The following is a 25,853-nucleotide window of genomic DNA, read 5'->3' on the forward strand; positions in this document are numbered from 1 at the left end:
TTATTCACTGGCTTTTGATTCAGTGGTTGACTGACTTGTATTTTATTGTTTTCACTATGTTTATTATTTTATCGTATTTATTATTCTTATGGTATCTATTATGTTTCTGTTGTTCAGCACTTTGGTCAGCCTTGTGTGTTTTTAAAGTGCTATATAAATAAACGATGATGATGATGATGATGATGATGATGAAGTACTCTTTAAAACACCAGAACAGGGAGGATGGAGCAGGTTTAAGTTTATTAGATTGATCAGTTTTGCTGAACTATGAAATATTTTGGGTGCAGTGTGTTTTTTTGCATACACGTATAACAGGATAGCTTTAGTGTTGTTGTTTATTTAAACTTGAGTATGAACTTATACAAAAGCAGCAAGATATTAAAAAACTGTTTTATCGATTAAAAAACTCTATATCGGATTAAATATCGGTATCGGCAGATATCCAAATTTATGATATCGGTATCGGACATAAAAAAGTGGTATCGTGCCATCTCTAGTCTGTACTGTCATGGCTAACGGGGATGAGCCGTGTGGAGGAATTAAAAGAGGATCCAAGCGCAGGCACTCACTGTTTGCTGAGGTGGTTTATTGTAAAATAAAGCACAAGGTGAAAAAATGTACAAACAGAACTAAACTACTAAAGAGCAAACGTGAAAATGAACATGAAGGAGGCTGAGCAGAGGCAGATGATGATTGCCAGCAGGGTGAACACACAGTAGATTCACAGACAGACCAGCGACCAGCATACGAGTAGACGCGTCTTAAATACACACAGAGGAACACAGCTGGAAGTAACTGACAAGACGAGACAGGGGAAGCAAAACTGAATACACTCACATGAGACACGGACCTTCACAATAAAACAGGAACAAGACAAGAAACAACTACATAAAGATGCAGACTTGACACTGAACTAAACCTACAATAAACACGAGAGCACAAGAACCAAACCTAAGAACTAAACCCTTAACCAGAATAAACTGAAACATAGAATCGTAATAATAATAATCAACAAAGCACAACAAGAGAATCAGAATACAATCCATAATGCAAAATCAAACCAAAACATGAGAACTCAAAATGCTGGATCAAAATGACCCAGAACCGTGACAGAGGTTGCACAGTCACAACTTAGCGATACATATTTGTACTTAGTTATGCTGCAGTAGATCTAGGCCAGAGGTGGGAAGTAACTAAGGGAGGATTCAGGGTCACCTGGTCCAGCCCTAACTATATGCTTTAGCAAAAAGGAAAGTTTGAAGCCTAATCTTGAAAGTAGAGATAGTGTCTGTCTCCTGAATCCAAACTGGAAGCTGGTTCCACAGAAGAGGGGCCTGAAAACTGAAGGCTCTCCCTCCCATTCTACTTTTAAATACTCTAGGAACAACAAGTAGGCCTGCAGAGCGAGAGCGAAGTGCTCTAATAGGGTGATATGGTACTACAAGGTCATTAAGATAAGATGGGCCTGATTATTTAAGACCTTGTATGTGAGGAGCAGGATTTTGAGTTCTGGATTTAACAGGAAGCCAAAACAGGAGAAATCTGCTGTCTCTTTCTAGTCCCTGTCAGGACTCTTGCTGCAGCATTTTGGATTAACTGAAGGCTTTTCAGGGAGTTTTTAGGACTTCCTGATAATAATGAATTACAGTCGTCCAGCCTGGAAGTAATAAATGCATGAACTAGTTTTTCAGCACAAGCAGACGGGATGGAAGGAGAATTATGAGTTTTCCAGATATATTATTTAAGATATGAGACGATTCTTCATTTTGAAGTTCAAGTGCTGATGGTGCAAAGCACTGCTTTAAACATACTGACCCAAACCTCCCACAGGTTCTCTGTGAGTCTGAGAATCTCTGAGCACAATTGATTTACGCCATTTTCAAACCAGACACTGAGTACTCCTGTCCTACATCCTAGAAGGTACCACCATTATCAGTACAGACATACCTCATCACAGGATGACGGTGATCACTCACAACATCTTCATATTGATTTGAAACTGGCCCATTCTCTACCAGCAACACACACAGCATAACAAACACCAGGTTTCCACCGTGAAGAGGGCCCAGGTTCTTCTTTGAGCTTGTCATCGATTTGCATGTAGGGCGGTATGCTTTGTAATGCAGGAGTGTTACCACTAGATGGTGGGAGAAGTATAGAAATAGAAGTGCATCTTACCCCTGCTCTGCTAAAAATACAGCATATAAAAAAGGGGAAAGAAATCATACAAAGTTTGTATTAAATCATGTTGTAAAATAGGGAACAGCTGTATCAACATTTATTGTGTGACCCTGCAGAGACTAGAGTTTCTTCCTCTCCTCTTGTTCTGCCCACACTCTCATCCACAATCACTGCAACAGTTTCCTCAGGTAACCTCGTATGCATATTTCTGCTGCCTGCTCAGTCACTCAGCCCAATCTGTCTTTGTTTGAGTTCAGCTGAGGTTCCTCCTCTTTCATTGGTTCTCATCTTATCAGCTTAAATCATGTAAAGAAAGAAGGTTAGCTCAGTAGCTTGTAACAGGACCCTCAGTAAATATTAGAAATTCTCATAATGGGAGCTTTTCCACTTTTAACAGAGAACCAACTATTTTTGATCCCTTGAACTCCTCTCTGGTCACAACTGCTAATACATCACTATGTAACTTTACAAACACTTTGTTTTATGAAAGTAATAAATAATAACAAACTAATCACTAACAACTAGCCAGTAAGTAACCCTCAAAGACTCTCTGGTCTGTACACATTAAAGCCACCCTGACTCTAGCTGCTGATGCATCCCTGCAGTTTAAAACTTGAGTTTAAAGTCACATGCTTTGTAATGTGCATCCTGTGTGAGGATGTGAGCATCTTATGTGATAACAGTCAGCCAGTCAAATCATTTATTCAGAGCATGTTTGAAAACAGAAACTTCCACGAGGAGACAAGATGCAGAACTTTGAAGCAGTATAAGAAAAAGATGAAGCTGGTTTTGTAAGATGAAGGAACAAAGGAAACGGGCCAAACTCAAAAGCTCCTTTATATTTTTGAGCATTTTATTTAACATGAAAAAATAACTTTTTTTTGAGTATTCTCCATATCATTGTGAATATAAAGAATAACTGTATACAGACACTGATGCAACTATAAAATTGTGTAATACATTGAAGTAATACATGTGGAACATTATGATATTTTGGACTTTTGTTTGAGGACATTTTCTTAAATTCCCAAGATACGATACTCCCAACCAGACCACCTCTGACCTGCTCGGTCTCTCTGACCCAGTCAGTCCTCTCAGATCATCTGATGCAAATGTTTGAACTGTCTCTGGATCAGATCTCAGTGAGCTGACGGTGCTTTACTTACTGTGGTCCTCTTCTTTGGAACAAGCTGCCTGCTGACCTGAGGTCAGCTACAGCTACAGTGTTTGTCCAGACTGAAAGCCTTTTATTTTTATGAGCCTACGTGCAGAAGCTCAGTGTTTGTGTGCATGTGAATATGCTTGTGTACTCGACTTTGCTCTTTTCATTGTAAACACATACGTTTTGATGTTTTCTTCTTCCACATTAAGCACATTGAGTTTAATCTGCTACATAAATAAAACTGTACATGAATTCAGAATACAGACACCCTCTCTGCTTTTAAGATTAGGCTGAAAACTTTCCTTTTTGCCAAAGATCAGGTGGCTCTGAATAAGATAAGATAAGATAACCTTTATTAGTCCCACACGTGGGAAATTTGTTTTGTCACAGCAGGAAGTGGACAGTGCAAAAGTTATGAAGCAAAAAGCTGCTCAGTGCTGTCACAGTCTGCTGCATGGGGTGGGAGATGTTGTCCAACAGTGATGACAGCTTAGCCGCCGTTCTCCTGTCACTCACCACCTCCACTGGGTCCAGAGGGCATCCTAGAACAGAGCTGGCCCTTCGGATCAGCCTGTTCAGTCTCTTCCTGTCCACAGCAGAGATGCTGCCGCCCCAGCAGACCACACCATAAAAGATAGCAGAAGCCACCACAGAGTCATAGAAGGTCTTCAGGAGTGGGCCCTCCACTCCAAACGACCTGAGTCTCCGCAGCAGGTACAGCCTGCTCTGCCCTTTCCTGTAGAGGGCGTCTGAGTTATGAGTCCAGTCCAGTCTGTTGTTCAGATGAACACCAAGGTACCTGTAGCTGTCCACAGCCTCGATGTCCATACCTTGGATGTTCAGTGGTTGCAGTGGAGAATGCTTGTGCCTGCGGAAGTCTACCACCAGCTCCTTGGTTTTACTGGCGTTGATCTGGAGGTAGTCCTGCTGGCACCAGTCCACAAAGTCTTGAGTCAGTCCTCTGTACTCCGTGTCGTCCCCATCAGTGATGAGATCGACTATTGCAGAGTCATCAGAGAACTTCTGCAGGAAGTGGAGTTGTGGGAGAAGTCTGCAGTGTAGATGGTGAAGAGGAACGGAGCCAGAACCGTTCCCTGTGGGGCCCCCGTACTGCAGACGACCCTGTCCGACACACAGCCCTGAGTCCTCACATACTGTGGTCGGTCGGTGAGGTAGTCCAGGATCCAGGTAGTGAGGTGATGGTCCACTCCAGAGTTCTCCAGCTTGTCCTTCAGAACCGAGGGAAGAATAGTGTTGAAGGCACTGGAGAAATCAAAGAACATGATTCTCACAGTGCTCCAGGTGAGCGAGGGAATGATGTAGGAGGTGAATGACGGCATCATCCGCTCCAATGCCAGGTTGGTAGGCAAACTGAAGTGGGTCCAGTGATGAGCTTATTAGGCGCCGAAGCTGAGCCAGGACCAACCGCTCCAGGGTCTTCATCAGGTGGGATGTCAGAGCCACCGGCCTGTAGCTGTTGAGGTCCTTGGGGCATAGGGCAGGGATAGCTCAGTAGGTAGAGTGGTGGCCCCATGATCGGAAGGTCGGTGGTTCGACTCCACTGAACGGCTACCCTGAGGTACCCCTGAGCAAGGTACCGTCCCTACACACTGCTCCCCGGGCGCTGCATTGGTGGCTGCCCACTGCTTCACTGGGTGAATGGGTTAAATGCAGAGGAACTATTTCCCTACGGGGACTAACATGCACACTTTTTTTGAATCTTTGTCACTGGTACAACACGGGAGGTTTTCCAGAGCTGTGGGACTCTTCCCAGCCTCAGGCTCAGGTTGAAGAGGTGCTCCATCACCCCACACAGTTGGTCCGCGCAGGACCTGACGACCCTCGAGCTGATGCCATCTGGGCCCGCTGCCTTCTTGCCATTAATCCTCCTCAGTTCCCTCCTAACCTGGGTGGTTGAGAGAGACAGGCTGGAGCCTTGTGTTGAGTGTGTATTGGATGCTGTTGTCGGGGGTGGGGAGGAGTGAGCAGGGTGAATAGAGGAGGTGTGAAGTGTCTGAGGTGTCAGAGGTGGAGCAGCAGCAGTGGGGGTGGGTGAGTCTGCAGCCGATGTTGTAGACTGCCTCATGGATGAATTAAATCTGTTGAAGAAATGATTCAGTTCATTTTCCCATCTCACATCCCTCCCAGGCAGAGAGTTCTGCTGTTTGTGGCCCGAGATGGTTCTGAGGCCTCTCCAGACTTCACCAACGTTGTTTTGCTGAAGCTGGTTCTCCATCTTCTGCCTGTAGCTATCCTTCCCATTCTTTATCAGTCACCTCAGCTCTCTCTGCACCCTTTTCAACTCCTCTTTGTCTTTGGATTTGAAGGCCCTCCTCTTCTGCTTGAGGACAGCTTTAATTTCTGGGGTAATCCAAGGTTTGTTGTTGGAGAAACACCGTACAGTCCTGGTAGGTACGGTGTTATCCACACAGAAATTAATGTAGTCAGTAATGCATGAAGTAAGGCTGTCGATGTCCTCTCCGTGGTCGTCACAGATCACCTCCCACACAGTCGACTCAAAACAATCCTTAAGAGCCTCCTCGCTCTCCTCCAACCATCTCTGTACTGTGTGGGTGGCTGGTGGCTCCTCCCTTAGTTACACTACAATAGGCTGCTGAATGTTCCCATGAGGCACTGAGTGTTTCTTCTTCAATCATGTGTTTATACAGCACTCTGCATTTAATTATTAGTTATTAATAATAATAATATTAATAATAATAATAATACATTTTATTTGAGGGCGCCTTTCAGAAACCCAAGGTCACCTTACAAAAAACACAATTAATAAAAGGAACAATAGTCATCAAAACAGAGCGTGACAACAGATAAAATCAGCATTAAAGCGAATAAGCCAGTTTAAACAGATGTGTTTTGAGCTGTGTCTTAAATATGGAAAGACAATATTTCTTAGTGCAGGAGGAAGAGAGTTCCAGAGCCGAGGAGCAGAGCGACTGAAAGCTCTGCTCCCCACAGTGATGAGGTGTGAGGACGGAACAGTAAGATGATGATCTGAGAGGGCGGGAAACAGCGGTGATATGGAGCAGGTCACACAAATATGCAGGAGCAGATTTATGGACACACTTGTATGTAAGAAGTAAGATTTTAAAATTTATCCTGGCTTCTATGGGCAACCAGTGAAGCTGCTGAAGAACTGGGGGAATATGAGCTCTTAACGGAGTGCAAGTTATGACCCGAGCTGCAGAATTTAGACGAAGTTGGAGTTTATGAAGGGACCTTTTAGGGAGACCAAATAGGAGGGAATTACAGTAATCAATACGGGATGTAATAAGACTATGGACAAGTCAAGTCAAGTTTATTTATAAAGCACATTTAAAAACAACCGAGGCTGACCAAAGTGCTGTACAATAAAATACAAATATAAAATACAATAAAACACAAGTACATAAAACACCTCACTGATAAAACAATAAATTAAAACAATAAGTTAAACCTTGCTAAAAGCCAATGAGAAGAGGTGAGTTTTAAGAGCAGTTTTAAAAGTTCCAAGGCTTGTGGAGAATCTGATGTGAGGAGGTAAACTGTTCCACAGTCTGGGTGCAGCCACAGCAAAAGCCCTCTCTCCCCTAGTCTTTAGTCTGTACCTGGGAACATCTAAAAGCATCAGGTCTGCTGACCTCAAAGATCTCCTGGGGCGGTAAATGCTAAGAGGCTCTGCCAGGTAAGGAGGTGCAGTACCGTTAAGAACCTTAAAAACCAACAGTAAAATTTTAAAATCAATCCTAAAAGCAACTGGGAGCCAGTGGAGAGAGCAGAGGACCGGAGTGATGTGGTCTCTCTTTTTGGAGCCGGTCAGCATGCGAGCAGCAGCGTTCTGCACCAGTTGAAGGCGATGCAGGCAGGAACGATCTAAACCAGCATAAAGGGAGTTACAGTAGTCCAGCCGTGAAGTAATAAAAGCATGGACCACCCTTTCTAGATCGTTCCTGGACAGGTAGGACTTGGATGGCAGCAGCATGGGGGGTAAGGAAGGGGCGGAGTCGGTTAATATTATGTAAGTGGAAGTATGCAAACCGGGTTATGTAATTAATGTGAGACTGGAATGAAAGAGTATTATCAAGTATGACACCCAAACTCTTAACCTGAGGGGAGGGAAGGGTGGGAGAATTTTCAATGTTAATGGAAAAGCTGTGGGATTTGGTTAAGATAGATGGTGTACCAACAAGTAAAACTTCAGTTTTATTACTGTTGAGTTTGAGGAAATTATTAATCTCTGGCTCTCTACCAGCGTGTCTTTGTCCTGTCTTCATCTCCACTACCTGAGCCAGCCAGTCATGGGAGAGCCTGATTCTGTTGGAAGTTTCTTCCTGTTAAACGGGACTTTTTCCTTCCCACTGTCACCAAAGTGCTTGCTCACAGAGGGTTGTCTGCTTGTTGGGGTTTTCTTTGTTTTGCACTTTCAGGCAACTGTTGTTGTGATTTGGCGATATATAAATAAAATCCAATTAAACTGAACTGAAAGAATATCAGTTGGTCTTGAAGTGATTGTGCCAAGCTGCTCGGCAACCTAAGAGGGTGAAGGAGTGCGCTGTCCACAGTGGGAATGGGCTGCTACAGATTTCAACTGGGGACACGAAAGGTGGCAGGAGGAACACTTGGAAAGTCTTCTCTGTGTGAATGACATGTAGAGGAAGCAAAGTCTGAGGAAAAGGTGCATAAGTCACCCAGTCACTGAGTCATTACAGTGGCAGGGTCCTGCAGCAGTGAAGAGAGACCTGAGCTCGACAACGAGGCTGTGGAATATTTGTGGTATCTACGTTCTTAAGCTCAGCTGCTTACGAGCTCTGGGATGGACCAAAAATAATAAGACTGGATACAAGCAACAGAAATAAGTTTGCCCCACAGGGTGTCTGTGTTCAGCTTTAGAGACTGGGTGGGTCAGTCATGGGATCAGAGGAGATCAAAGTGGAGCTGCTACTCCACCATGGAAGGAGCGAGTTGTGTTCCAGACCAGGATAACTCCAGGACCTGAAACACTTCACCTTCACCTGTAGGTGACGACATGTCCTACTGGGAGGAGGATCTGGGGCAGACCCAAGCTACAAGTGTTGCCTGGCCAGGAAACCTTTGTTTGCCTTCAGACAGTATGACAGGACAAGCTGGAGAGGGTGACGGAGGAGAGGGAGGTCTTTGTGTTCAGCAGCTCAGTCTGCATCAGCACAGAGCAGCAGAAATAGACTGATGATAGATTAGAACCTCTCTTAGATTGCTGTTATTCATTCTGCAATGGTGAGATACTTTTGTCTGGTATCCTGTAAGGTTAGGTTAGAACATTTATATTCTCAGTCAGTCTCTAAGGTTTAAACAAATATGCCTTATGTAAAACTTTCACTAGGTTGGCTGTAGCTCACGAGGTTCAGCAGGGCATCCTCTAATCAGAAGGTTGTTGGTTTGATCCCTGCCTGCTCCAGTCTTCATGCCAAATATCCTTGGGCAAGATGCTAAGCCTAAGTTTCTGATGCATCCATTGGAGTGTGTGTGAATGCTAGCTAGAAAGCACTTACACTTAGAGAAACATGCTTGCATGAATTTATGTGAATGGATGAATGAGGCAACTTGTGTTGTGCTTTGTGTGCTCAGGTAGAGTAGAACAGCACTATATAAGAACCAGTTCATTTAACATCTGGAAATACCTCTAAACTGGGAGGTGGCTGTGGCTCAGGTGGTACAGTTGTTGACCAGTTGGAAGGTTTGTAGTTCAATCTCTTGCTCTTCCACTTTGCATGCTAAAGGATCCTTGGCCAAGATATTGAATCCCAAGGTGTGTGTGTGTGATGACACTAGTGTGACTGGTGAGCATTCAAAATGCTAAAGTATAGATAAAAGCAGTTTGCATGAGAAACTAAGTACTGGTCAGTTTACTATTTACAGCCTTTTCTCTTTCAGCACACATGCTGTACATGCACATACAGACTCAACTCAACAAGAGATGAATCACTACAACCATCCACTGCCATGTTTATTCATGACATAAGAGATGTAGACTTGGAGTAAGAAGTCTTTAGGATTTTTGAAGCTCGCCACATGAAAGTCATTTAAATCCTTTTTCTCAGTGAATATCAGTTTAAAAAGGGTTTCTTGGTTTCCAGATTTTTGCTCTTTGACAAAACAAGACAGAACAAGAGAAAGACAGCAAAAAAAGGTAGTCCCCACACTCTGCTGTCATCTTAATCCTGATTGTGGGAGAAGGATCAGCTTCTTCTTTTTTAATAATTGGTTTTATTTTCCCGATCAGCAGATATCATGTAGCACAGGACGATCACATGCCAGAGGTATAGGAAAGATAATATTCACAACATATACTTTGACTCTGGCACACGATCAAAGGAAAACTTGTGCAAACCTCTGAGTCAAAGACTTCCTTCTTTCAGAGTTACAAGCCCTTTGTGTAAGAATTCACCTTCTAACTGCATATTAAGGATCAATGATGAATGTTAATGTTGGTCAACACAAGTGTGCGCTCTTTAGTACAAAGTAAAAGTTCTACTTTTTTCTCTATCTGCTCGTCCTGACATAAGTGACTTGCTTTGGTCACTCAAGCTTTGGCCAGGCATGTGCACATGGTCAGGATTAGCATCGTCCTGGAGAAGGAAGGTTCTTTAAATGACTTTTCAAGATGGCTGTTGGTGCCAGACGGGCTGGTCTGGCTGCTTGAATGTCCTGCTGAGTGGCACTTCAGGTCAGGAGCCTGACTGCTTGGAATTGATAAGAAGGTAATAGTAACTTAAATAACCACTAGTTACAACCAAGATATGCAGAAGGCACTACAAATCAAGACTTGAAGCAGATGGGCAACAGCAGCAGAAGACCAGGAACCTGAGGCTACAGATCGTAGGGTCTCAACGAATAAGCAACATGTATGTACTCGCCTATAAGAAGTAAATATGCCAGATATTTGTCTTTAAAGGCTCTTCTATGAAGATAAAGATGAGAACTGATCTCATTTCATGTTACCATGTTACAGCATCATGATGATTAATGAGGGTTCACACATCGCATCATGTGTACAGTAACAGTATACGCTTTAGGATATGAGCGTGATTGGATATCAGCACAGACGCTGATGGTGAATCTTATTATAACTGGTGGAAGCTCTTCAGTTCCTGGAAAAATATGGACCCACAGCATTTTACTGAACATAATGTTGACACACCCAGTAAGAAGAAAATAAGACTTGTACCCTCTGGGTGACAGCTTGTTTACACTCAGAGCCTTGCACACACACCTCAGCCCTGACGAGGTCTGGCCCACATGAAAATATGCTAATGTCGCTGCTCCCTATTTGTCTGCTTTAATTAGCTGGAGTTTGTTTCCATAGTTGGATTTGCCATGAACTGATTCCTGTTCACGACGGCTACAGATAGTTGGTGTAAGACAGAGGACATTTGATTTATGCACTGTTAACCATCAACAGTGCAGCAGCCAGAAAAACACATGAGCCACATCCAGGAATCAGCTGATTCACATTCAAGCAGCGAACACTGAAAACAGTCGGACAGCAGGACTGAAGAGATTCTTTTTGATTGTTGAACCTTCTGGACTGACTCCTGCATTTCCATCACTTATAACAGAAAGACCCCACATCGTCCTCCATCAGCTGATGGGAGGAGGTAAGAAAGAAGAGCAGACTGTGAGGAACAACACAAACTACAGGAGACAGCACGCTAGAAAGATATGCAGGAGTTACATACAAATGCATAAAGAGTGAAAAATGAGAGTGGTGTGGAAGCACTCACTGCATGATGGGAAGCCCCAGCAGCCTCACCCTGCTGCCAAATGATGAAGGGACAGCTGATCAAGCTTAAACGTGCTGCTGTTGTTTAGCGCGACATCCGCTGGTTTTCTCTTTCTGGCGCAAAGTGGGCGATAAATAAACAAGAGAGAAAAGCCGATCAGCTGATCATTGATCAGTTTCATGATTGAAGTAGAAACGGGAGAGAATGAGAGAAGAAGAGGCAGCTGTGCAGCAAAGACACAGAATAACTCCAGCTTGGTGTCTGTTTCATTGTAGCTGAAGTCCGGGACAAACTGTTCCTTTTCACCTCAATAAGAAACGCGTAATATTTTCTCTGAATACGAGACGATTATGGGACGGTTGGCAACTCTAATATTTAACCTTATGAACAAAATAAAGTTCAACATCAGTAACATAGCACCCACCCAGCTGTATAGAAACTCCGTCATGCTAGCTAGTACGCAGTACGAAAAAGTCAGCATAACGAAAATAAACTCCACCTAAACTTGGTTTATATCTGACCCAGATAGACTGCAGGTTAGAACTTCTTACCTGAAGTTCAGTTCACCTGACACTCGGACCGGCGGCCGCTTCGGGTCTCTCCTCTTGCCTCCCCTTTCCTTCATCCACCTGCTGGCTTCCACCACTTGCTAATGTTATTGAATCTGTGGAAGCTCCGCGATAGCCACCACACGAAGTAACGAATAACGAGCCTATCTAAATCCCAGTAACGAGTAACGCGTTCCTGGTTTTGACATAATAACTAGTTACCGAGCTCGTTACCACAATAATAACGTAGTTACTGTAACGCGTTACTTAATAACGCGTTAGTCCCAACACTGATGAAATGCCACCCAGACAGGATTCACCTGTTTTAATCAATATAACTTTTGAGGCAGTTTGCTTTGACTCCAACCTGGCAACCCAACTCAAGCCACCTGTTGACCTTTATTTTGTTTAGATATCTCTATTCTGCTGCAGTCCTGGGTTTACTAATAGCTGCATTTCCCAATTAAAGCCACAGCTGACAGTTCAGGCTTTACTTTGGAAGATCATAAGTTTATTTGCTCTGTAGCTTTTAATCATAATGTTCCTAGATACCAATTTAACGTCACACTCTATATTTAAGCTACTAAGGAAAGTACACAGAAACCTGCTCATCCCAGGAACCAGGCTGTGATGAGGTCCACTATGGGCAACTGTTGCGGAGAAATGGCAAAATTGAGAAAGAAAGATAACGAAAGATAAGAGAGACAACAAAATTAGAAAGACAACGCAGGAAATCCCACACCTTGCTTTCAAAAACACTCAGTCTGAACCTACACCACTCAGAGAAGAACACACACCTGAGGACTCCAAAACACAAACTTACAGTGGGGCAAAAAGGTATTTAGTCAGCCACCGATTGTGCAAGTTCCCCCACCTAAAATGATGACAGAGGTCAGTAATTTGCACCAGAGGTACACTTCAACTGTGAGAGACAGAATGTGAAAAAAAAAAATCCATGAATCCACATGGTAGGATTTGTAAAGAATTTATTCGTAAATCAGGGTGGAAAATAAGTATTTGGTCAATAACAAAAATACAACTCAATACTTTGTAACATAACCTTTGTTGGCAATAACAGAGGTCAAACGTTTACTATAGGTCTTTACCAGGTTTGCACACACAGTAGCTGGTATTTTGGCCCATTCCTCCATGCAGATCTTCTCGAGAGCAGTGATGTTTTGGGGCTGTCGCCGAGCAACACGGACTTTCAACTCCCGCCACAGATTTTCTATGGGGTTGAGGTCTGGAGACTGGCTAGGCCACTCCAGGACTTTCAAATGCTTCTTACGGAGCCACTCCTTTGTTGCCCGGGCGGTGTGTTTTGGATCATTGTCATGTTGGAAGACCCAGCCTCGTTTCATCTTAAAAGTTCTCACTGATGGAAGGAGGTTTTGGCTCAAAATCTCACGATACATGGCCCCATTCATTCTGTCCTTAACACGGATCAGTCGTCCTGTCCCCTTGGCAGAAAAACAGCCCCATAGCATGATGTTTCCACCCCCATGCTTCACAGTAGGTATGGTGTTCTTGGGATGCAACTCAGTATTCTTCTTCCTCCAAACACGACGAGTTGAGTTTATACCAAAAAGTTCTACTTTGGTTTCATCTGACCACATGACATTCTCCCAATCCTCTGCTGTATCATCCATGTGCTCTCTGGCAAACTTCAGACAGGCCTGGACATGCACTGGCTTCAGCAGCGGAACACGTCTGGCACTGCGGGATTTGATTCCCTGCCGTTGTAGTGTGTTACTGATGGTGACCTTTGTTACTTTGGTCCCAGCTCTCTGCAGGTCATTCACCAGGTCCCCCCGTGTGGTTCTGGGATCTTTGCTCACCGTTCTCATGATCATTTTGACCCCACGGGATGAGATCTTGCGTGGAGCCCCAGATCGAGGGAGATTATCAGTGGTCTTGTATGTCTTCCATTTTCTGATGATTGCTCCCACAGTTGATTTTTTCACACCAAGCTGCTTGCCTATTGTAGATTCACTCTTCCCAGTCTGGTGCAGGTCTACAATACTTTTCCTGGTGTCCTTCGAAAGCTCTTTGGTCTTGGCCATGGCGGAGTTTGGAGTCTGACTGTTTGAGGCTGTGGACAGGTGTCTTTTATACAGATGATGAGTTCAAACAGGTGCCATTCATACAGGTAACGAGTGGGGGACAGAAAAGCTTCTTACAGAAGACGTTACAGGTCTGTGAGAGCCAGAGATTTTCCTTGTTTGAGGTGACCAAATACTTATTTTCCACCCTGATTTACGAATAAATTCTTTACAAATCCTACCATGTGGATTCATGGATTTTTTTTTTCACATTCTGTCTCTCACAGTTGAAGTGTACCTCTATGTCCACTGTGAGCGACCATCTTTGAACAGAGGCGGTGGTTTACGACACCAACTCTCTGCCATCTATAATCCAGTTTTGAGATCCCTCCACAGACGCCTTAACGCCCACTCACATCCTGGGCCATCTGATCTCAGGAATTCGCATGATAGGGTGGGGCCAGGTTTCACAATGAGCTCACCTGAAACCCTGGCTGATTGGGACCCACACCCAGTTTCACACCTTGGCTCATATGATTAGGTAGAGGATCATCAGGGGGTCCTTTGTCCCTCTTTGGGGGGGAAACTCCCACTGGGTTTAAATCTGGGACTCTCCACCATTTGACCTTAGAACTGAAGAAGCTTCTCGGATGAGAGGTGAAACGTCTTCAAGCACCTTAGACTATGTTTAACTGTGTTATAGAGTCTGACAGCTGCCGGTAGCGCTCCTTCCTACACTGTAGGTGTAAAAGTCTACTGCTGAACGAGCTGCTCAGTGCTCGTACAGTCTCACGCAGGGAGGTGGGAGGTGTTGTCCATGATGGCTGTTAGCTTAGACAACATCCTCTCCTCCCCAACCCAGTGTTGCCAACTCCTCAGTAAGGAAAATCGCTATTGGTTGTCCTAAAAGTCGCTAGAAGTCGCTAAATGACGTCATCACCTAATTTGCATAATTGGTCATGCTAATCTAATTGTAACCTATGCTGTTGGAGAGAGAAATAACATCGTGGAAGAGACATAAAGTGAGTAAAAAACGTCCTAAATGCATTTAGAGTTCATTTAGAACTACAAATTAAATTTCTTTTAGCAATCATTGTTTTTTAATGTCACAATTCCAACCCTGGTCCTTTACCCGGGCTTGGACCGGCAAGTGACCCGAAATAGGCACTCTGGTGGAGTTACTTTGTGTGTCTGTGTTTATAAGTAGTTTTAAACCTCGTGATCCACAAAACAGCATAAGAGTAAAAGAGTACAGGGAATGCAGAATTATTAGGCAAATGAGTATTTTGTCCACATCATCCTCTTCATGCATGTTGTCTTACTCCAAGCTGTATAGGCTCGAAAGCCTACTACCAATTAAGCATATTAGGTGATGTGCATCTCTGTAATGAGAAGGGGTGTGGTCTAATGACATCAACACCCTATATCAGGTGTGCATAATTATTAGGCAACGTCCTTTCCTTTGGCAAAATGGGTCAAAAGAAGGACTTGACAGGCTCAGAAAAGTCAAAAGTAGTGAGATATCTTGCAGAGGGATGCAGCAGTCTCAAAATTGCAAAGCTTCTGAAGCGTGATCATCGAACAATCAAGCGTTTCATTCAAAATAGTCAACAGGGTCGCAAGAAGCGTGTGGAAAAACCAAGGCGCCAAATAACTGCCCATGAACTGAGAAAAGTCTGCAGCTGCCAAGATGCCACTTGCCACCAGTTTGGCCATATTTCAGAGCTGCAACATCACTGGAGTGCCCAAAAGCACAAGGTGTGCAATACTCAGAGACATGGCCAAGGTAAGAAAGGCTGAAAGACGACCACCACTGAACAAGACACACAAGCTGAAACGTCAAGACTGGGCCAAGAAATATCTCAAGACTGGTTTTTCTAAGGTTTTATGGACTGATGAAATGAGAGTGAGTCTTGATGGGCCAGATGGATGGGCCCGTGGCTGGATTGGTAAAGGGCAGAGAGCTCCAGTCCCACTCAGACGCCAGCAAGGTGGAGGTGGAGTACTGGTTTGGGCTGGTATCATCAAAGATGAGCTTGTGGGGCCTTTTCGGGTTGAGGATGGAGTCAAGCTCAACTCCCAGTCCTACTGCCAGTTTCTGGAAGACACCTTCTTCAAGCAGTGGTACAGGAAGAAGTCTGCATCCTTCAAGAAAAACATGATTTTCATGCAGGACAATGCTCCATCACACGCGTCCAAGTACTCCACAGCGTGGCTGGCAAGAAAGGGTATAAAAGAAGAAAAACTAATGACATGGCCTCCTTGTTCACCTGATCTGAACCCCATTGAGAACCTGTGGTCCATCATCAAATGTGAGATTTACAAGGAGGGAAAACAGTACACCTCTCTGAACAGTGTCTGGGAGGCTGTGGTTGCTGCTGCACGCAATGTTGATGGTGAACAGATCAAAACACTGACAGAATCCATGGATGGCAGGCTTTTGAGTGTCCTTGCAAAGAAAGGTGGCTATATTGGTCGCTGATTTGTTTTTGTTTTGTTTTTGAATGTCAGAAATGTATATTTGTGAATGTGGAGATGTTATATTGGTGTCACTGGTAAAAATAAATAATTGAAATGGGTATATATTTGTTTTTTGTTAAGTTGCCTAATAATTATGCACAGTAATAGTCACCTGCACGCACAGATATCCCCCTAAAATAGCTAAAACTGAAAACAAACTAAGAACTACTTCCAAAAACATTCAGCTTTGATATTAATGAGTTTTTTGGGTTCATTGAGAACATGGTTGTTGTTCAATAATAAAATTATTCCTCAAAAATACAACTTGCCTAATAATTCTGCACTCCCTGTAGTCGTGTGTCTTTGGCACTTCAGCAATAAAGCTGTGTTTTTGAGTCGAGCTCTGCCTGACGAGTCTGCATGTTGGGTCTCCTTCACCCTTTGCCTCATGACAGGTTTTTATGTGGTCCAGTGATACTTTGGCCAACGGTCAGGTCAGTGATCACAGTTTCATCTTTGTTATGTAAATACTCATTTCTCTCTGTTGTCTTACAGTATGAATATTGTGGTAATGGTAACCTGAAAGAAACCAGTAAGTGTTCCTTTGCCACAAGGAGTCGCCATGGCCAGAAAGCTTCACATCTTTGACTGGACAGCGTTTTACACCACATGCTCCTGGTGACACAGCACCAATCAGGATTTCATAATGACTGAGTGAAAATAGGCTTTAAGCTTTTTAAAGGGTCTCAACATCTCTGTACATGTTTTAATGCTAAATGACATTTAATATGTGTCGTGTTGATGGGTTTGAGGGAAGGTAATGTGCACGCATAACTTGCTTCTCCGGTGAGGGTTAAGTGTATCCTGTGGCATAAAAGTGGGCACCACTGGCTTATCCTCATCAACATGAAGAAATGCAGCTTCTGATAGGTGGGAGAATAAAGTACAACGGAGCTTGATTTAAGTAAGAAATAAAGAATGAGAAGCAAAGCAAGCAAACACATGTGTGAAATCAGCTAAAGGCATTAAACTCAGTGAATTCTAATTACATTGCATCCTGTTGTTGAATGAATCACATATTCTACAATAACAAATAGAAAATGATTTTAATGTAACCAGTAGCCTGATACAGGTTTGATGTTACTTGGTGATTTGAAAGTGTCAAAATAGGAAAGAAAAAGGTTCGGCTCTTCTGCCCTCTGCTCTTCTTCCCTTTTCGATCTTGAGCGATCGTGGCTCAAGAGTTGGGAGTTCGCCTTGTAATCGGAAGGTTGCCGGTTCGAGCCCCTGCTTGGACAGTCTCGGTCATTGTGTCCTTGGGCAAGACACTTCACCCGTTGCCTACTGGTGGTGGTCAGAGGGCCCGGTGGCGCCAGTGTCCGGCAGCCTCGCCTCTGTCAGTGCGCCCCAGGGTGGCTGTGGCTACAATGTAGCTGCCATCACCAGTGTGTGAATGTGTGTGTGAATGGGTGGATGACTGGATATGTAAAGCTCTTTGGGGTCCTTAGGGACGAGTAAAGCGCTATATAAATACAGGCCATTTACCATTTTTCTGGGAGGCAGAGCGTACAGCCCGGGGAGGTGTGAGAAGCCAGATCGGGCACCCTCCTTCCGGCTCTCCTCTCTCCTGTCTTATCTCATTTACTTGTCTTACTTCTTACGTCTAGTGATAATGGCCTAAACACCCGATGAATCCAACATCCACTACTGACGATGTGTCCCAAATTTTAATATGATAATTTAGATCAGATCTCTAATCCCTAAACCTAATCAAGGAAAAATGGCAGATTAGCCTGGGTAAAAGAACGAAGGTTGAGGCACAAAACGATGTGTGCTGCTGGAAAAGTTTCTGGGCTGCTTTTCCTCATAACAGCCATCCCTCAAGAGTTTTTCATTTAAAGCGATGCATTGTCAGGGATCCTAACAGCTAGTCCTTTACTGAATCAGAACTCTGGAGTGATCCAGTGACCGCTGCGACAGGGCAGCTGACAATCAGGGAAAGACCAGATGACAGCCTGGAAAGACTGCTGACAGGAGGGAATAGACCCTAATGGGGCTGGTGTGGGTTAGTGCCTCATACCAGCAGGACCCAGCGCTTTTTAGTGTACTTGGGTACACCCATTATTACTACACAGGGCTGGACTGGGACAAAAAATCGGCCCGGGCATTTTGACTAGAGACCGGCCCCCCAGGTATTATAGGAAAAACCATAAAGCCTTTGAATGAAAACAAACAATGTTGTGACAGTGATGTACAGTCTTGTTGGTATATATGTATGATTTCTATATGTTGTACATCAGATAAAAACTTTGGTTGTAAGATTCAGATAATTATTTAATAACAGCGAGACATTTTAAATGAGAATAACAAAGAAAAGTATTTCTTTGTGCCCCCCCTCTCCCTGTTAATGCCCTACCTGCCCCCCTGGCAAAACTTTGCTAGACCCGCCCCTGCACAGTTACCAGCTGTCAGCTACGTAAAAAAAGGATCCTGGTGTTATTTGTCTCTCAGAAACAGTTCATAACTTTAACTCATTCATGTCACCTAAAAGGTAAACCTGTTTCTCCATCACAGCTCTGATGGTACAAGATGGCGCTGGAGTGACGGCAGCCTTTCCAAGTAGCTCTGCAACACCGCACCTTTTTTATTAACTTTAACTTTTTTAGACTAGGCTTTTCAAACTTTTTTTCACCTTCCTCTACTTATACCTCTTAGATATAGCGATACAAGATGGATAATGCACTTTTTAAAACTTCTGGAACCAGTTCCTTCATCTATTCGAGAGCGGAGCTGCTGGCACTAAAAACAAAGGGACAGACCGGCATGCGACACAACATCCCGGCCGAGCTAAAGAGGAGCTACAGAGGCTGCAAAGCTGGAGCGAGGAGAGCGGATCACCGGAGGTGATTCAAACCATCAATCCCGACAGTGATCATGGGCAACGTGAACTCGTTACAGAATAAGATTGACGAACTGTGCGCTCTGAACAACCACAGACTATACCGTGAGTGCAGCTTGTTTATCTTCACGGAGACGTGGCTAACCGAGCTAACGCCGCAGGCTAACGTAGACCTATGTGGTTTCACATCCGTGAGAGCCGATAGGGACACGCAGGCCAGCGGAAAAAGCAGAGGTGGGGGACTCATTGTCTACGTTAACAACAGATACTGTAACCCTGGACACGTCTCCGTTAAAGTTTCGGTATGCCGTCCGGACCTGGAGCTGCTAGCTGTTAGCTTGCGGCCATATTATCTACCTCGGGAGTTCAGTCATGTGATCTGTGTGTGTGTTTACATCCCTCCGAGGGCCGACGCAACAGCTGCCTGTGAGAAAATACACACAGTCACAGCAAGACTTCAGACACAAAACCCCGAGGCTTTCATTATTATATCTGGAGACTTTAACCATGCCACACTGGACTCTACTCTGGCTGCTTTTCACCAGTTTGTGAATTGTCCCACAAGGAGCAACAGGACAATTGACCTACTGTATGCTAATGTGAGAGATGCATACAGAGCCACCCCCCTCCCCCCACTAGGGAAGTCAGACCACAACCTGGTTTACCTACAGCCACAATACACACCCCTCGTCCAAAGGCAGCCGGTCACAACGCGCTCCATCCGGAGATGAACCCCAGAAAAGGAGGATGCTCTGAGAGACTGTTATGACACCACAGACTGGGATGTGCTCCTGAGCCCACATGGTGAGGACATAGAGGGGGCGACACACTGTCTTACAGACTACCTCAACTTTTGTGTGGACACGGTCGCCCCTGCTAAGACGGTACGGTGTTATCCTAATAACAAACCGTGGGTAACACAGGAAGTCAAAGCTGTCCTCAACATGAAGAAGAAGGCTTTCAGGAGCAAAGTGAAGGAGGAGATGAAGGCAGCACAGCGGGAGGTGAAACTCTGCCTGAGGGAAGCAAAGGACACCTACAGGAGGAAGGTGGAGCAGAAGTTGGAGAGGAACAATATGAGGGAGGTCTGGAATGGTGTGAAAACCATCACAGGCCACAACACCAAGAAAAGCACAGTGGGGGGGACTGTGGAGAAGGCAAACGAACTCAACAACTTCTTCAACAGGTTTGACCAGCCCACAACCCCCCCACCCTCACCCTCACCTTCACTACAGAGTCCAATCCCCACTCTCCTGCCTCCCTCGCTTCCCCCCCCTTCCTGACACCATGACACCCCCCTCCTCCAATCCCTCTCTCAGCAGCAAGACATCTCCCCCCCTCCCCTCCTCCCAAACATCTCCCAGTGTCACAGTGGATCAGGTCAGGAGGCAACTGAGGAAGCTTCGCCCCAGAAAGGCAGCAGGCCCAGACAAGGTGTGTCCTAGGATGCTTAAGGCGTGTGCTGCTGAACTTGGGGAGCCGCTACAACGAGTCTTCAACCTCAGTCTGCGACTGGGGAGAGTGCCCGCCCTATGGAAGACATCCTGCATCGTCCCGGTCCCCAAAAGGAACCGGCCCAATGAGCTGAATGACTTCCGACCGGTGGCACTGACGTCACATCTTATGAAGACTCTAGAGCGGCTCTTCCTCAACCTCCTCCGACCACAGGTACAACATGCCCAGGACCCACTACAGTTTGCATACAAGGCGGGTGTCGGAGTGGAGGATGCCATCCTGTACCTCCTACACAGAGCCCACTCACACCTGGATGGGGGAAAAGGCACGGTCAGGATCCTGTTTCTTGACACGCCATCAGACTGTTTAACTCCTCTCTGGAGGGGAGAGGGAGGGGAAACAGGAGGACAAAGGAGGGGGGAACAACTAAGCTGTAGTGCCTCTTCACCTCACTGTGCAATACCTTGTGCAATACTTTTTGTAAATAGTCAACAGTGCAATAGACTCAATACTTGAAATGTGCAATTCACTTGTATTTTTATTTTTTATTCCTATTTACTCTATTTATCCCCTTTGTATATTTTATTTATATTTGTTTCTGTATTTATATATGTGTGTGTGTGTGTGTGTGTGTGTGTGTGTGTGTGTGTGTGTGTGTGTGTGTGTGTGTGTGTATATAACAATTCTGTAACTGTAACTTCGGTCGTTGCTGTGCTTTTTTTGGAAATCGAATTTCCCAGAGGAACCCACCCGAGGGATTAATAAAGTTCTATCTTATCTTATGATCCAGTAAGGACATCTCCTGGTTTCATCTTCATGTTTTCCTCTCATCACATATCCAAACCGACATCATGACCAGCAGCTTTACAGCTGTGGCTCCAGCAAACATCAGCTGAGACTAGAAATTAATATTAAATAAATTCTAACAACAGCTGATCAAGCTTAAACGTGCTGCTGTTGTTTAGCGCGACAACCGCTGGCTTCCTCTTTCTGGCGCAAAGTGGGCGATAAACAAACAAGAGAGACGATCAGCTGATCACTGATCAGTTTTCATGATTGAAGGAGAAACAGGAGAGAATGAGAGAAGAAGAGGCAGCTGTGCAGCAAAGACAGAAAAACTCCAGCTTTGTGTCTTTTTCATTGTAGCTGAAGTCCGGGACAAACTGTTCCTTTTCACCTCAATACGAAACGCGTAATATTTTCTCTGAATACCAGATGATTCCGCTTTTTAGGGGGCGGTTGGCAACTCTACTAACTAACCTTATGAACAAAATATCAGTAACATCATAGCACCCACCCAGCTGTATAGAAACTCCGTCATGCTAGCTAGTACGCAGTACGAAAAAGTCAGAATAACGAAAATAAACTCCACCTAAACTTGGTTTATATCTGACCCAGATAGACTGCAGGTCAGAACTTCTTACCTGAAGTTCAGTTCACCTGACACTCGGACCAGCGGCCGCTTCAGGTCTCTGCTCCTCCTGCCTCCCCTTTCCTCCTCCACCTGCTGGCCTCCACCACTTGATAATGTTACTGAATCTGTGGAAGCTCCGTGATAGCCACCACACAAAGTAACGAATAACGAGCCTATTTAAATCCCAGTAACGAGTAACGCGTTCCTGGTTTTGGCATAATAACTAGTTACCGAGCTCGTTACCACAATAATAACGTAGTTACTGTAACGCGTTACTTAATTAGTCCCTACACTGCTGATGACACAGATGAAAACACTACACAGGAAACAATTTAGTCAGCTGAAACATCCATGTTTGAGCTGGTTTCTGTTTCTGAACAAGAAACTGAAGCAAAGGAGATTCTGGCTTCATTTCATGGTTTGATCAAAGAGCTGAAACTGTATCACTGTGTCGTGCTTTTGTATTTCTGGGGCAGTTTGAGTTCTTGTTGGCAGAGTCGTGACCACGTTTGAGAGGGAGAGTTTCAGGGATCAGTCTGAGTTATTATTTTACTGGTTCTGCATCACTTTATATTCAGTACTGGTGTGTGATTTGTTGCAGTGATCTGATGGGTAAAATCTGAAAAACAGGAAACTCATCCAGTGAAATTACGTGGTTGGTGAGCCTGAGAAATATTTTGATGGCACAAAATATTCACACAGATTACTAAGGTCTGATGTGTAAAGGCCTTTAGAGTAAGAGTGGGCTTTCCAGTGTAGTTAGGGTTCCAGTTAAACAAGCAGGAGTTATGGTCAGGATTCATTTTATTGCAATGTAATGTAATGTAATGATGTGTGAGGACAGCTACAGCTCTCTCGGTTCCTATGTAGTTAACAAGACTAGGAGCTGCTGCATGCTCAGTTTTACAGGGTTACATCAGGCCTCTGTCTCTCTTACACAGTGCACACAGTGCACACACATGCTTGCACATGGCACTGATCTTATCTGAGCATGTTGTCACTTTTTGTCTCAACATGTTTCTCATTGATCGTCTCTCAGGTTATCAGGTTATCAGTCTGTCTGTTTTCCATCTTCCAAAACTGCAACAATTGCAAAATATGTTTTTGAGCTGATATTTACCAAAACATATTCATCACAAGTAGAAATAATCCCCCTGCATCATTCTTCATGTCCAGCTGAATGACTCTTCAGAATGGGTACTAGTGTTTACCTGAGTGCAAACACACAGGTGGAAGGAAGCCTTTCACTCTGTCATTTGGAGGAGAAAGTGTGCGTCTGTCTGTAAATAGGAACATGGATGGTGTGGTTGGCCAGGAGCACAGCACACCCTTCCCCAAACACACAAACACTGAGAAACAACGACGTTACCCACACATCAAAACCCCACAGAGGGTCTCCTGTGGACCGATCTGTTCAGTGCTGTGTCCGCTGTCTAAAACTGAACTAAAAATAGATGCAAAAAGTTTTAGACTAATTTCACAACTGGTATTCATATCCTGGAGCATGTTTCTAATTCTGCTGACAGCAGGAGGCGCCACATTCACCCATCCACACTGACAGCCTCTGTGTCAGCACTTCAAACAGCTCTCATTCACACAACAAGACTACTTGAAAGTCACACAGTGATACCACTATTAATGTTATTATTATTGTAGCACGTGGTCAGTTAGCTTTGCATAAAAAGGGTCTAGTTGAGTTTTAGTTTAGCCAGTAGTATCATCCATCCACCCTTTTTTGTATGTCATGTTTCCTGTCCAGCATGTTGTGTGTTCCATGTTTCCTGTTTTACTTTGAAAGGTCTGGTGTTTCCATGCTCAGTGTGTTTAGTTTTTCTTTTCCCTGTGGCATCGTGGTCTTTTGTGTCAGCTGTGTCTCTCCAGGTGTTTCCACTTCCCTCTTTTCCCTTCTGTGTATTTCAGTCCTCTGTGTCGGGTCGTCTGTTTCCCTCGTTCCACGTCAGGTCTCAGAGTTCTGCTCCTGTTCAGGTCCACGTGCCTCTCGCCATAGTTTTGATTGTTAGTTTGGGTCTTAGTTCAGTTTTCACCTTTATTTCTTGTTGCAACAAACTAATGTGTTCTCATAAACTTAGAATTAAAAATACATCGGAGCCAGCGCTGATTTGTGGATGACCCTTCACCAAAGAAGGGAAAACATGATGGAAAGATAAAATGTCACCAACATCTGGATGATATGACATGCCCCTCCTCCTTAAAGAGTCGTCATTATCAACAGGTCATGTGAGGACAAATGGGAGGTAATCAGATTCGAGGCATATTCTTTATATGAGTGTCCATTCTTACCGTGTGTGTGTGTGTGTGTGTGTGTGTGTGTGTGTGTGTGTGTGTGTGTGCGCGCGCGCGTGTGTGTGTGTGAGAAAGTGCAGCTAACGTGAAAAAGCAAAGGAATAGCCACTGAAGTGACACCACCTGTTTGTTTCTGTACACACACACACACACACACACACACACACACACACACACACACACAGAGTTTCACAGACCTCAAATTAATCAAGTTTGGCTCATTTTAGTTGTTGTGACCTGAGGCTATATTCAATACAACCATACAGGTTTTCATTCTCACTAATGAATGAAATGCTATTCGTTCCAAGGTGAGTCAAATGATAAAAAAATAAATAAAAAAACCTGCTGGATGCTGAGAAATAAATTATTCAGAGAGCTGTTAAATTGTCAATGCCAGCAGTGCTCTGGCAGAAGTCCTTTTGGTGCTTCTGCAGCTCTACAAAAACACCTCACAGAGAAAGTGCCTTAGTTTATCTCAATGCTGTTGGCTCAGCCACAGTGAAAGTTTATAATGAAAAGGAGATTCAAAGTAAACACTTAATATAAGTGAACTTCTTTAAACCCGGCGTGACTTCTCCGGGGAAAAGAAAGTTGCCCTTCAGCTCACCATTATTAATATGAAACAAACTAGTAGAGAAAGGTGGGATGGAAAGAGAATGAAGTCCCCCCCGACCTACCTGTCACTACACCTGAGAGAGGGCGGGGCATCCAGCCGAGGAGGCAAATGGAGAAATGAGGAACAGACCACGAAGGAACACTCGTGGTTGGTTTTGCTCTCACTCTGGTGGCGAGCAGAAGATCTGGCCTTAGGGGTCCAGAGTTCGAAATAACAGCAAGTAACACCGCCCGAACACTGAGGACCCACAAACTCGGTTCATCATTTTTGACTTTTTTTCTGCTCATTGTTTTAAAAGTATAAATTGAAGAGGACTCAGCTCTCCTTTGTTTCCCATTGGACGTGAATCCTCACCCTTAGACTTCCACTGGGCTGAAACTTATCGCCATCTGGTGGCCGTAATATAGCCTACAGGTATGAGACCTGTAGGCTTAATTTTACCAGGTTACAGTAACACTTTGTTATTTCTGTGGTGTAAAGAAGCAAAGGGTTGGAGCAGGGAACACCAGTTAGTCAGTAAGTTAATAAAAGCACACAACATTTTACTGCACATCAAAATAGCAGAACGTAGTGGCTGCGAGAGTTTAGGCTTTGATTAAATGAGGCCAATTACTGACCTTTGTTTTCCCTAAACAAAGCCTAAACAGAGCAACATTTAGCTAAAACTAACAGCACAGAGTCAAGGACAACTAAAGATGAACCTGACTCAGTGAAACATCCACCTTTTGCTTTTTGCTCCACACATTGCAGCCTTTATGTGACGATTTCATTTCACAGATTTAGGAAACAAGGAAATAATGTTGCCTACTCACGGTGAGATATCGGCAAAGTGGACGTTTTTTCTCCAACCTGTGGATAAACAAAGAGACAAAGAGACATTTGAACAGTTTCACACCAAAGCTACAGAAATAAAAGAGTGATAACGAGCAACTGTTATGATGATTTCGAGATATTTTTATTCCTGAAATCTACAAAACTGAAAGCATGCGGCTGAATGAGCTGTGCTCGCTTCTATTGT

At 44.2% G+C, this 25,853-nt stretch overlaps 1 protein-coding gene across 2 annotated transcripts in view; it reads right to left on the bottom strand.

Moving 5' to 3' along the window:
• rbfox3a (RNA binding fox-1 homolog 3a) overlaps positions 1–25,853 on the bottom strand; it is a 611,006-nt gene that overhangs the window by 420,388 nt on the left and 164,765 nt on the right. For both annotated transcript variants that reach the window (XM_086272040.1, XM_086272037.1), the window contains exon 2: positions 25,648–25,684. The gene's annotated coding sequence lies outside the window, so the exon portion shown is untranslated. The remainder of the gene's footprint in view (positions 1–25,647; positions 25,685–25,853) is intronic.

The sequence above is a fragment of the Aulonocara sp. 'chitande type north' Nkhata Bay genome, linkage group LG18 (assembly GCF_057382095.1).
Source record: "Aulonocara sp. 'chitande type north' Nkhata Bay isolate Kocher_YH1m ecotype deep benthic linkage group LG18, A_spYH_male_GT1.1, whole genome shotgun sequence".
Lineage (NCBI taxonomy): Eukaryota > Metazoa > Chordata > Actinopteri > Cichliformes > Cichlidae > Aulonocara > Aulonocara sp. 'chitande type north' Nkhata Bay.